Genomic DNA, 13,160 nt, shown 5'->3' with positions numbered 1-13,160 from the left:
GGAAATGGGGGGAAATTCAGCAAGCAGAAGTTATCAAAGATAATCACAAAAATCCCAGACCTGAGTAAGGACTAAGTGGTTCCATAAGAGAGGCGACGCAGAGAGGCCACCTAGCAGAGTCCAGAGCATACTGTGAGCAATGACGCCCTTCCTGTAGTAACACCATGGAACAACGTGTGTGTGCTGAAGTGGTCACTGGTTGTTCACTGCTAAGTGTGCCCTGCAGAGTCACATAGGACCGGAATGCTTGGCATGTCAGGAATACGCGGAGAGGAATGTGGGAAGGCCTTCGCTAGGCCCTGTGCTTCCAGAGACGTGAAGAAAGCAGGCAGAGAGAGGAAAGCATGGCAACACATGCAGGTGTCTCTGTTCTGACCCAAACCCTGAGAGCACTCACGTTAAACACCGTGAATGGAGGCGAGGAACACCAAGCAACGTGGGAATGCGCTCAGCATCCCGCCACGCCGAATCCACCCGTCCGTAGACAGCGTGGCGAGTCCCCTGGACATCACAGTTTTCTTTCACAGAAATGAGAACTTCATGCTGAAGTTAAAAACACACACACACACACACACACACCCTTTTGCACAACACCTTGTCAAAAAAAATTTGTTTAATAAATAAATAAAATAAAAAAACACCAAAAAACACACCACACTTTCATGAATATGTGCATTGTGGGAAATCTCCATGCTCTAGTTCCTTCCAAGGGCATGCAAGAACTCCCACTATTGAGAAACTGTGGCGAGGCGGGGTGTGTGTGTGGGGGGAAACACCAGTCTACAGAGCTCCATGTGGGAACACATTTGTTTGGTCTAGTGATGTAAAGAGACACGAGAAGACACACCGTGGACAGAAATCACAGGGATGTAAGCAGCAGGAGAAAGTCTTCATTGCTTCCAATAGCCTCAAAGTATGGGAAAAACTCACACTGGAGAGAAACTTTATAGGTGCGAGCCACGAGAGAAGCCATTCACTCACACCAGTTGCCTTCGGAGACACGAGAGGACTTCCACTGGAGAGAAACACTGTGCCTACAGCGCCGTGGGTTTCCCTCATTGATCACAGGGCCTTTCATGGCGGGGAAGGCATACCTGGTGGAGGGAACCATTATGACATAAGCAATATGGAAAGGCCTTTATTCAGTGAAGTCTTTTAAATCCATGAAAGAGTTGACATTCTAGAGAAAGCTGAATGTGTGTGTGTGTGTGTGTGTGTGTGTGTGTGTGTGTAATTTGGGAAAGCCTTCACCATTATTTAAGATAGAGAAGCCGGGCACCAGTGGTGCACCCCTGTAATCCTAGCTGATACTCAGGAAGCTGAGATCTGAGGATTGCGGTTTGAAGCCAGCCCAGGCAGGAAAATCCTTGAGACTCTTATATTTAATAAACTACTTAGAAAAAAGCGGGACATGGAGCTATGGATCAAGTGGTAGAGTGCTAGCCTTGAGCCAAAGAAAGCTCAGGGACAGTGCCCAGGCCCAGAGTTTCAGGCCCCGGGACTGGCCAAAAAAAAAAAAAAAAAGTAAGTGCAAGACCACACCTGGAGAGAAATTACAAATTACATCAATGAGAATAAGTCTTCAACCACTTGCCTTTTTCAACCAACAGGAAAGATCTCACACTGGAGCGTAACCCTAGAGGAAGAATATTGAAAAGGTTTGATATCCGAAGATCTTTCTATTTTTTGTTTTTGTTTTTGTTTTTGCCAGTCCTGGGGCTCGGACTCAGGGCCTGAGCACCGTCCCTGGCTTCTTTTTGCTCAAGGCTAGCACTCTGCCACCTGAGCCACAGCGCCACTTCTGGCCATTTTCTATATATGTGGTGCTGGGGAATCGAACCCAGAGCTTCATGTGTAGGAGGCAAACACTCTTGCCACTGGGCCATATTCCCAGCCCCCCGAAGATCTTTCTAGTACGTGTGTAAATGTATGGTCCATAGAACACTTTTTTAGCGATTAGAATGTTCGAATAAGAAACACCTGAAGATCGACTTTCCTGGCCATAAAGGAAATAAATACAAGCCGAAACACCTTGGGATTTTGTCTCACTCTAGTCAGAGTGGCCACCACAAAGCAGGCGAGCGGCAGTGTGTGCTAGTGAGGATTCTGGAGGAGACAGAAGTCGGGGCGCCCCCGGCGGGGATCGGCGTGGGCCTTCCTCCAAAGGCTAAACCCGGAGCCGTCGTCTGAGCTGGCGGTACCGCAGCTGCGTGGAGGAACGTCACTCGGGACACGGTAGGGCCACTTGCACACCCGTGTCTACGGCAGAATTACTCCCGGCCACCAAGCTACGGGGACAACCCAGAGGCCCTGAAACCGAAGAACGGACGAAGAAAACGCGGTGTGTGTGTACACGCCATACGCTGTTCTTCAGCTGTAAAGAAAAATACACGTTTGTTGTTTCCGAACCGGAGATCGTGGGGTTCAAGGACGTGCTCGGGCTCAGAAGAGCAAAGGTCTTGCGTACCAAGCAGACATCAGAACGGAGACACAGAGGGTGGAAGACAAACCAGCGCAGCAGCGTGCTGAAAACCAACTGCACAGCTCGGGGAGGGGGAGGGGGAGAAACATGAAGGAGGCGTGTCGCGCTACACTGGTTTTGGGGACAGCCCTACATGCTTCTCCCGCCTTGCCGGCCGCGGGGGGGGGGGGGGGGGGCACAGCGTGTCCCGGTTGGGGCTAAGCTGAGATGGGGTAGGGCCGCCGAAACCCCCCCTTACGTTCAAGAGCAGACGCTGGACACGGAGATTTCGGGGAGCCATCCGATGGACTACCGGCTTGCAGAAAGGTTTTATTCAAGGGAGGAGTTTATATAACAGTAATGGCATCAGGAAGGGGCGGGACTAACTGGGTATTAACGATTGGCTAATGAACTGTCCGTCACGGTGATGTCACAGAACTCCCCGCAGAGGCCCGTCCTCTTGGCCCGGCCTCCTGGCTCAGCCGGCGCCATGGTGGCACGCGTGCTCACAGACGAGAGGCGGGGCTGGTTTGGCTGCCTCTTCCGGTAGAACCCGGAAGCGGGTAGGAGGGGCTAACAGCCAAGCAGCCCCAGGGCGGGAGAAGGGGCCTGTCTCTTAGGTAGAGCCAGACCCCGAGAGGAGGTGACGAATTTGATAAGAAGTGCACTCACCGCCTTACGCGTGACACTGTAACCCCTCTGTGCATCACTTTGACAATAAATAAATAATTAAAAATAGATGGTAAGCACCTACGGTAGTGTGTGTGTGTGTGTGTGTGTGTGTGTGTGTGTGGTGTTTCTAATTCTAGGGCTTCCTCTAGTCAGGTGACTGGAGGAAGGGGTGGGGAAAAGCCAGTGTCAGAGGTGAGCGATACTGGAATCCATCCCATCTGTGGACGGAGGTAACAGCATGGAGCGCGTTGGGAGCTGTTGTGCACAGGGCAGGGGAAGGAGGGTCAGCAGAGGTCTGTGTGCCTGAAGGGCTGTGTGTGGGTGTGGGAAACGCCACCGCGACAGCGCTTTGGGCCGTTGACATCTATTTTAATCGAGGGAACGACAGGTGACAGGCCCCCGTCCCGTGCCAGGGGTGGGAGGTGGCGAGCAAGTAGGAAGCGTGGTGAGGGGTGCTGGGGTCAAAGCACTGCTTGCACACACGCACACGCACACACACACACGTGGAGACGTGGCAGTGAGGCGTGTCCAGGCTGGCTTGGGAAGAGGGGAGAAGGAGAGGGGGCAATGGGGGGGGGTGCTTCTGATCGAGGTACCCCAACAAAATCCCCCTTCATTAATGCTGATAAAAATACAAGGGGAAAGGAAACGCTGGAATTAAGAACAGGAGGGCAGAGGCCTCAAAGAAAAAAAAAGAGCAAATGCAATTTACAAAAGAAGACACTTCACGGACCGACAGTGTTGCTGACACCGTTAGTAATTAAGTAATTGCAAATTGAGGTGCACTCTCACTCACACCCATGAAAACTCTCACCTTAGACCCGGGAGACCTGCGGGCCCTTGCACGTGGGCAATGCCGCTGTGTCTTGACTGCCGGTACCGGGCGCTCATTGTCCCCCCCAAACCCCAGCTCCGAGTGCAATCAGCTAACTGCACCCCAGTGGCCAGCAGCTCTGCTCTTGCGCATGAGAGACACCAAAGCCATGGCTCTTGGTTCAAAGCCGGCCTGGGCAAGGAGGTCCGTGGGAATCTCACAGCGCGCTCCCGCCCCGCCCCCAGCAAGCTGGAGGTGGCGCCGCGGCTCAGGTGGCCAACGCAGCTCAGACACAGTGACCAGGCCCTGAGTTCAAGCCAGGATCAGTGGGCGTGCCTGAGTGTGTGTGTGTGCATGTGCGCACACACGCATGCACACATGCATGCACACGCACACACACGCACGCACACACGCAAGTCCGGGCTCTAGGGATCTCCGTGGTGGCTCTCAGGGCCCCGTGGCTCCCGTGGCGTGGGGATGGCGGCTCTTATGTGTTGTGTTTTCCTGTGGATTTCAGGAGCCAGGAAGCAGGTGGCTTCTCCACGCTTCGGGAGGGCGCCGGGCCGGGCCGGGCCGAGGCCTCCGTGGCTGCTGCTGCAGAGGGACTTGCGCGTGGAGCCGTGGACTCGCGCGGTGCGGGCCTGCCCCTCCGCCATGCGCGGGGCCCACGGCGCGGCCGGTGAACGTGGACTTGCGGCCTTCGCTCCACGCTCGCGGAGTGGCCGCTCCCCACCCACACCGGCGGTGCGGCCCTCGTGCGGGGCCGGGGTTTCAATGAGCACGCGGATGACCTTGGACATGCGGATGACCTTGAACATGCTTGGGGAGCTTTCTGGAAGCCCCTCCCTGTAATTTTCTTCTCCTTCTTGGTGCAGGCCTTGAGACCACTCAGGGGTCAGAGCTGGGAGGAGGGGCTCTGGATTCTCGGAGGAGAGGGGGTGCCGGCTGGGGTCCCCATCGCCCTCATCCACCCCCAGACCCAGCAGGGACAAATTCTTCCTTTGTGCGCCCTTCCCCCTCCCCAGGCCAGCCTCAGGACAGAGCCCCCCCTTCCCTCCTGAAGACAGGGAAGCCATGCTTCAGACATTTTTAACTCCCCCCCACTCACCCCCGCCCCATCACTGAGACTAGACTCCAGGCCCACCCCGCTCCTGTTCATTCCTACTTTCTCCTTATCCCTTTCCTTCTGTTCCTTTTAAGTAAAAAAATTACAGAAAATATACCGTGTATTTGTTTTTCCATATTGAAATTGAAAAAAAAAAAAGAAGCCCACACAACTAGAACGTTAGGGAGCTCAGTGGGCAGCGTGGGCCCGTTGGCTGCGGATTCTCTCATCTCCCTCCCTGCCCGGGGCTCTTTGTTGTCACCACGGAGGCCTGGTGCGTCCCACGTGGAAGGCAGACGCAGGCCAGGGACCCCAGGCAAGATCAAATGGCTGCACTGGTGCTTCTCTTAGGTTGGCCCAGCATTCACAATGATGAGGAAGGAAAGAGAGCTTGTGAAAGACACACGAGAGGGAGAGGGAGAGGGGGAGGGAGAGCGAGAGAGAGAGAGAGAGAGAGAGGGGAGAGGAGAGAACACACACAGAGAAACAGGGATACAGAGACAGAGAGAGAAACAGAGACAGAGAGAATTAGAGGGAGGAGCTTGGATGGGTATTTCTGCACAGGTTTGCTTATGTGGTTTCCTGGGTTCTATTTGTACTTGAGAATTAGCATCCTTCTGTTTGGGCGTGGGGTTCTGCCCGGCCATGAAGCCACAACACCCGATGACAGCACCAAATGTCACTCCCCAAGTTTCTGAGCTGGATGGTATCCAACAGGAATTCTGGGACGTGCTCAGTCCAGGAAAGGATCTGATAGACAGATAGATGCACAGTTGACTATTTCCCTTAGGACTCAGGGGCTCTTTTTGCCCTGGCTTGGGTGAGTTTAGGAGACTGAGCCACTTGGATCTCTCTTGTAGCTGCTTGATCTCTAGCCCTCCCTAATTAAAATGTTTCCCATTGCTGTCCTTTAGAAAAGCCAAGTCCAGCTGGACTCTCCTAGTCACGGGGCCCCTTCACTAGTGGGAGCCAAGAATCCAGCTTGCTGGGAGCCCTCCACGGGCCAGGGCAGCTCTGAGCTGCGGCCTTAGCCTGAGGCGGACTGACTGATCAAGAACCAGGTCTTCCCCGGTGACCCTCGAGGTCCTTCTCAGTTCATTTGTTTAGTGAGTAATTGGCAGGGAGATGGGACGGTACCGGCCTTGCTTTATTTCCAAGGCTGGACGGGAAACATCTCAACAGGCTCCAAGCTGTCATTTTCCAAACACGGCTTCTAAGCTCACTGTTTGAATGCGGGAGCGTCTGATCCCCGGGTATGGCACCCTCCTGGGGTCTGGAGGTGAGTGACAGAGGTTGTAGGACCCCGGCACATGAGACCCAGGCTATGGGAAGCCCTCGGTCCCTGAAGAGGAGGGAAGAGGGCAGTCCTCAGGGAAGTGTGCCAGTGTGCACAGGAAAGCTTCATCTACCTTCACTGCACCGCGGCCAACAGTGAGCGTGTGAGCTGACCTCAGGCCTCCGCCGCTTCCCTCGTGCAAGAAGCAGCAGCATGCTTCCAGGAACACGCGGCGCAGGCGCGATGTAGACGAAGGCCTCTGGGGGGCGAACACTCCAGGGGCGGGCGGGGCAGAGCTCGAGAGCTGACCATGCGACTCCTCCGCGCTTGTTCTCAGAACCGGAACACGCGTGAAGTTGGTGGTGGTGTTGGGCCTTTGGGTACAATGGCTCGAGCCTGTAAGCCTAGCTATTTGGGAGACGGAGGAGGTTCAAGGCAGCCTGGGCAAAAACAGCCCACTGAGATTCCCTCGACCAGGGGTGGGGCTGCCATTCTAGAGACACAGGGGGGCACAAGGCTCTGTCTCAAACATAACCAACTCCCAAAGGGCTGGAAGAGCGGTCTCGGTGGTTGAGCAAGCAAGTATGAAGTCCTGAGTTCAACTCCCAGTTCCATCGTAAGAAAGGAAGGAAGGAAGGAAGGAAAGAAGGAAGGAAGGAAGGAAGGAAGGAAGGAAGGGAGGAAGGAAGGAAGGGAGGAAGGAAGGAAGGGAGGAAGGGAGGAAGGGAGGAAGGGAGGAAAGGAAGGAGGCAAGAAAAGAGGGAGGGAGGGAAGAAGGGAGGAAGGAAGGAAGGAAGGAGAAAAGAAATGAGAAAAAAGAAAAAGAAAAAAAAGATGGGGGCACTGGTGGTTCACGTGCGTAATCTTAGCCACTCAGGAGGTTTTGATCCGAGAACTGAGGTTGGAATCTAGCCTGGACAAACAAATCGGAGAGACTCTTATCTCCAAGTGACCAGCCCAAAGCTAGAAGTAGAAGTACGGCTCGATGGTAGAGCGCTGGTTGTGAGGGGGGAAAGGCTGAATAAGAGCATTTGGTCTGGAGTTCGAGCCCCAGTACCAGCACAAGCAAGAAAAAGAAAGGAAGGAAAGAAGGAAGGGAGGGAGGAAGGGAGGAAAGAAGGAAAAGATAAGAGCTCTCTCTCTCTCTCTCTCTCTCTCTCTCACACACACACACACACACACACACGGAACACAGTGACCAAGGCACTGCCTGTCAGCTCCCAGACAAGTGTGGGCACATCTGGGGACGCACAGTGTAGCTGGGGTGGCACTGCACCTCACTCCCCACAATGCCCTCCTGCTGGTCCCCTTGCCTCACCCACCCGAGGGGGTCAAGACTCTTCCCGGTTTCTCACCTGGAGGGAGCCAGCAGCTAGAAAGGGTCCCCCAGACCCCCCTCCGGGGCCCCCTGGGCCTTGCCCTCTCCAGCGCCGCCCACCGACTTCCAATTCCACCTGCTCCACCCGCTCCTGTTCCCCTGACTCCTGCTTTTCGGGCAGTGTGGGGGGGTCGTGGCCATCCTTCCAAAGACGCAGGCTGGCCAGGAGAGGCGGCCTGGGGGGTCAGGGGCCGAGCGGACAAGCCGCCTTCTGCTACAAAAGAACAACGTGTCGTAAATAGTGACAGGAAACTCTTGTGATGAAGAGCTGAGAACAAGAACGAAACCCCACATGGATGCCGTGGGGAAAGTGAGCGGACCTGGATGCTCACGTGGATGCTGCTTCGGGAATTTGAAAGCCGTTGCTCTCAGAGTTGTTCCTGTAGACATTTTCCTGTGTTCCGTGTGTATGCGCGTGCGCGCGTGCGTGTGTGACAGTACTGCAGGTATGTCGAGAAACTTTACTGGGACTCTTTGGCGCGCACATTTACAAGTCTCCCTGACGGAAGTGGCGGCTGACCGAGGAGTCTATGGCGCGCACATACAGGAGTGGACCTGCTTCCGTCGTGTCTCACTGATTTTATAGGTGACCCCCGTGACAAACCGTGATGTGGCCACTTGGCAAACCAGGAGAACGTCCACAGAGCCGAGAGGGGGCCCCGTGACAGAGAGCCACCCACACTGGACCACAGAAGATACAGGGAACACGGAGAAACCTTGACAGTTGCTGAGCACGGAACATACAAGGGCACGGCAGCCATTGCATGCCAAGAGGTTTTTTAGTTGTAAAGGAGAGCTTTCCAACACTATTATTTGTTCTGCGAGGCAGGGTGAAGTTGATTTGACTCATGCATTCACCGTCTCCCAGTGGCGCACATTTTCTCCCTCCGTATCATGGCACATGCAATTTGCTTTCTCTCATTGTGAGCGTTACACGGCAGTATAATTCTGGGGGAAAAAAAATACACACCCAAATGTCAGTGTGAATTGCGGTGAGAATTTGAATATTTTCAAGAACCCATGACATTGAAACAGCAACCACCATCATGGTAAGGGCACCAACCACGTTCACGGGAGCCAATTCACATCGGCGGTGAATGCAGGCAGGAATGAAATCAGACCCACGGGTTACAGCAGCTCCTGTTTCAACTCAGTGTCATTGCTGGTGATTGCTCAAGATCTAGAGATACACACGTCTATAAAGCAGGACCATTGACATTCTTCCAGAGCGGCAAGGTGTGTAGCCCAGGGCTCTCTTTTCCCATTACCTATTATAGCCTCACCCACGCGGGAGGATGACCTTGCACTTGACCTTCTCAGTCCACCGGGATGTTTTTCCAGCTCTGCTACAACCTTTGTCATAAAATCTTGCCTCCTTCCCTTTGGATCGACACTCTCTGCAAATATTCTGCGTTGATTACGTCTGTTTGCCTGCACACTTAGCTCCTGTGTTTCTCCTGGAACTAAGCTAACGTCACTTATTGCTTTCCTGAATGTCAACACCCAACACCGTCTGTTTGGCCTTTCCAGTTCATTGGCCACATGTTGTGGGTTAGATGGGCCCTGGGGTTCAATAATACTCAATACTATGTGAACCGGAGATTGCAAAAAACATTAGAAAAATAAGGCAAAGCACAGCATCAAACCAAGGAACAGAACTGCCATTATGTTGGTGACTGGAGACAAACTTCCCAAGTTCTGACTGATTAGCCGGGTTGAGCTTGGAGCCTTCACTTGAAACTTCCCGGAGTCAGTGACGCTGAACCCGCGCCTTTGGCGCCCCAGCTTTGGCGTGGAACGAGCCACCCGGTGTGCTGCCCTGGTGCGTGGCTGCAGAAGCCGGAGGGTGGGTGGGAGCGTGCGCTCTGGCGTGGGTCACACGAGCTGCCGAATGGACGACCTAGTTCAAGGAGCAGCACCGAGGAGCGGGAAACCACACAAGATCACAGAGGTCTTGGCATTGTCCCAGTCAACTCGGGACCGGCTGAATTGGCAGCTGCGGCCTTCCGGCCTCCCTCCCTCCCTCCCTCCCTCCCTCCCTCCCTCCCTCCCTCCCTTCTTTCTTTCCTGCAGAGGGGTGCCAGGTTTGGCTAAGCGGCCTCTGGATGCCACCGGTGCACCCTCGTTGCCGTTAGGACTCAAGTTCTGCTTCCTCCGAAAGCAAATTCCTTTAGACTTCGGCGTGGCTCGAAACCCTTGCTGAAACGTAATTCCTCCTCCGCGCGGGACCGGTGCCTCCGGGTCGGTCTGCCTGCCTGCGGTCACGTCGGATCTGTGAACAGGGTCCTGGGAGCTGGGGAGGGGCAAGCGGCCGTCGGCTCCCCTCAGGGCCCGAGAACACGCAGACCTCGTCCTTGCAGGGGACACGGCCCCCAGGCTCTCCTCCAGCTCCACCTGTCTTTCTTCCCTTTGCCCAGCGGTGGCCCGAGCCCTCCTGCCAGGAAACCTTCCTGCGTAGGTGTCGGGCAGCGTCGGCCATGCGGTGGCTGCCATTTCTGCAACGCCATTTGTACTCAGTTCACCCGGGGCTGGTCCCTGGGTGGCATCTTAATTTCGCTTAGGAGATGGCGTGTCTGACACTTCCGCTCTCCCCGATTTTAAGAAGAGCGCGCCGACGGGATGGAGACAGTCAACACGGCAGAGTGACTTCATGCACACGTGTAACTGCATTTTAACTGCTGTTCCTGTTGGCTTGAAGCACGCGTCCAAGTGCGTTCTGATGGAAGCCCCTTCTTGTGATGTAAACATCCCGAGGCTATAAAAATAACATGTCAAGTTCATGCGGCAAGGTTGCAACCCAGGAAACAGGCGTAGGCAGGTAAAGTGACCACCGGAGCCACAGGAACACGGAGAGATTATTCTTCTGACTCTCTTTCCGTTTGGGGGCTGGTACCCGGGCCCCACCCACAGACCAAATTTTGCTCAGTGTCATGAAGTGAGCGGTTGGAAGCGTCACGCCTGGATCCTGACTTAGGTTTTGCAGTAGTCATTCTTCCTCAGTGCTGGGGGCAGTGGCGGGGGGGGGGGGGCAGTGGCGGGGGTCCCCCAGGGTCCCTGGACCACATTCTCAGTCTTTTTAGGAAGCGAGCTCATGAGTCCCAGGGGATTCCCCGTGCCCTCCCCCCCCCCCCCCCCCCCGTCAGGGCGGGTGACAGGTCACAGTCTAGCCCGGGAGCCAGGCGCCACCCCCCACACCCAGGGCTCCGCGGTGAGCGCCTGCTTCTCTGGGGTGGACGAGGTGAACGGCCACAGGGTGGACAGCGGGATGTGGCCGTCGGGTCCGGGGGCGGTGGACCCCGGCGCGGCGTCGATGGCCAGTTCGTAGGCACCGCCACGGCCCTGACTGCGGAGTGGGGGCTGGGTTTGGATGGCATCGCGTAGCAAAGCATTTCCTTCTGCGTCGACATTTGGAATTCTCCTGGCTTATTGGGTGGGGGTGGGGGGGAGGGGAGAGCTGCTTTGGGTTCTAACAACTCAATCATCTCCACAAGTTTCTAACGACCCTCACGGGAACGTCCTGCGGAATGACGGAATGACGTGCCACCGCGGCTGCCGGGTGCGGGGAGAGACTGGGATTGAGCTGGTTTGTGTGCAGGCCGGGACGGCCTGGTGCCGGCCACCCCACTCCCCCGGCAAGCCCTCCCTCCCCTCCCCCTCCCCCCACCCACCCCAGAGCAAGTTCTTCCCTCAGCCAGTAAACAAAAGAAGCGGACACACCTTGCCGAAGCCGTTTCCGTGTACTGCGGGACGCCGCCCCTCCGGGGAGCCCGCAGCTGTCTCTGGGAGGAGCTCACGCCCAGGCCTTCGGTGCCACGCCGGGGCGGGGGCGGCTCCACAGCCCCTCGGCGGAGGGCCGGCCTCGGGGATCCGGCGGCTCTGCGCCCTGAGCGTGCCCTCACTGGTGTCCGCACTCGCACGGCCGGCGGGGAACCTGAGCGCGCTGGGCCTTCTCGGCGGACTTTCCTAGCCAGTGGCTGCGTTTGTGTGTCGGGGTCGCACTAGGGATGGCTCTAGCCGCTCCCACGTCCTTCCGGGCTCAACCGGAAGAGATGCCAAGCCAGCCCCGCCCCTCGCCTGAGACCACGCGTGCCACCGCGGCGCCCGCTGACCCAGGAGGCCCCGCCGAGAGGTCTCCGCCTCTGCGGGAAGTTCCGTGACGTCACCCTGATGGACACGCTCATTAGCCTATCGCTAGCACCTGGCCAGTCCCTCCCCTTCCCTCGTCACTACTGCTATAAGCCTGTTAGCCCCTCCCTTGAATAAACAGAACGCTCCTTGATGCTTCCCCGAGGTGTCCGTGCTCACCCGGCTTCCCAGGCGAGGATAGGGAGGGGGGAGGGCGTTCTCGCAACCACCCGCTGCCCGAGGCTGCCCGTGGCCCTCGCTCCCGCAGTTAATTCCTACTGGCCAGAGGATATGCGTGGAGAGCGAAGGGGGACCACACGGAAGGAGGTGTAGATTTAGCCCGGCAAGAGAGTGGTAAGACATCGAGAGAGGGTGGATGCGGTTGATCGCCAGCCGCCCTGGGGGGGAGCCGAGCCGTGTCCTGCGGGATGGGGTCTCCGGGGGGGTCACTCACTATGAACCCCGGGACAAGTAGGAGCCCACAGGGCCTGGGGGATGGATGGCACGTGGGCAGGCAGACAGCCCGCTCTTCCTTCCTGATGGGGAAACACAGTTGGCCACGTTTCACGTTGGCTCTCTACCCTTCATGCATCCAGGCAGATTCTCATCGGCTTTCTGGCAGCTTCTCTGACCGTTTTAATCAAGCGGATTTTTTTTTTGCAAAGACCCCGGGCGCCTGGCTTGCTTCCTGCCTGTGGAATGCTACCGCCGACGCGCGCTTTACGAGACCCGCAGTCCTTCCGATATTAAAATTCTATAAAGCACAGGAAATATTGTTGGTGAAAGGCCAGCCCACAATGATCGCATTCTCAAGGCATTGTGTCAGGTATGCATGATTTTATTTAAAATGTGTCCAATAAGATTTTTTTTTTCTCCACTTGGAATGAACATCTTTACCTCTTTCCGCATGTTATTATATAAACAGCATTTCCTCATGTCATGGAGTTTCTCAGAAAGGTCTAGGTAACTTAACAGAAGAGAAAAAATGAACCAGTGGGGAGATTAAAGAGCAGGAATTGCACCCCACCGCGGGGGTGCTGCTATCTGCACCTCGGGACACACAAGCGACTAGTGGGTGAAGAAACAGACCCGGTCATGCAAATCCTGGTGGGATCACTTGGTGCCCGCTGGCAGTCCCGGTGCCCCCGTCACTAAGCACGGGTGATACGATGAGTCGGATGACCGCGGTGAATGGGGGGGATCATTGTCTTTTGCTTTGGATGGCTGAGAGAAGGCAGGGACACAAACTCACGGTCGTGGGAGCGTTGCCTCCCCTCTGAAGTCCTTTCTCCTCCGATTCCGTTGCGGGAAGTGGGGGGGGGCACGCCT

Source organism: Perognathus longimembris, chromosome 19 (genome assembly GCF_023159225.1).
Source record: "Perognathus longimembris pacificus isolate PPM17 chromosome 19, ASM2315922v1, whole genome shotgun sequence".
NCBI classification, from domain to species: domain Eukaryota; kingdom Metazoa; phylum Chordata; class Mammalia; order Rodentia; family Heteromyidae; genus Perognathus; species Perognathus longimembris.
Note: the sequence above shows the minus strand (reverse complement) of the source record.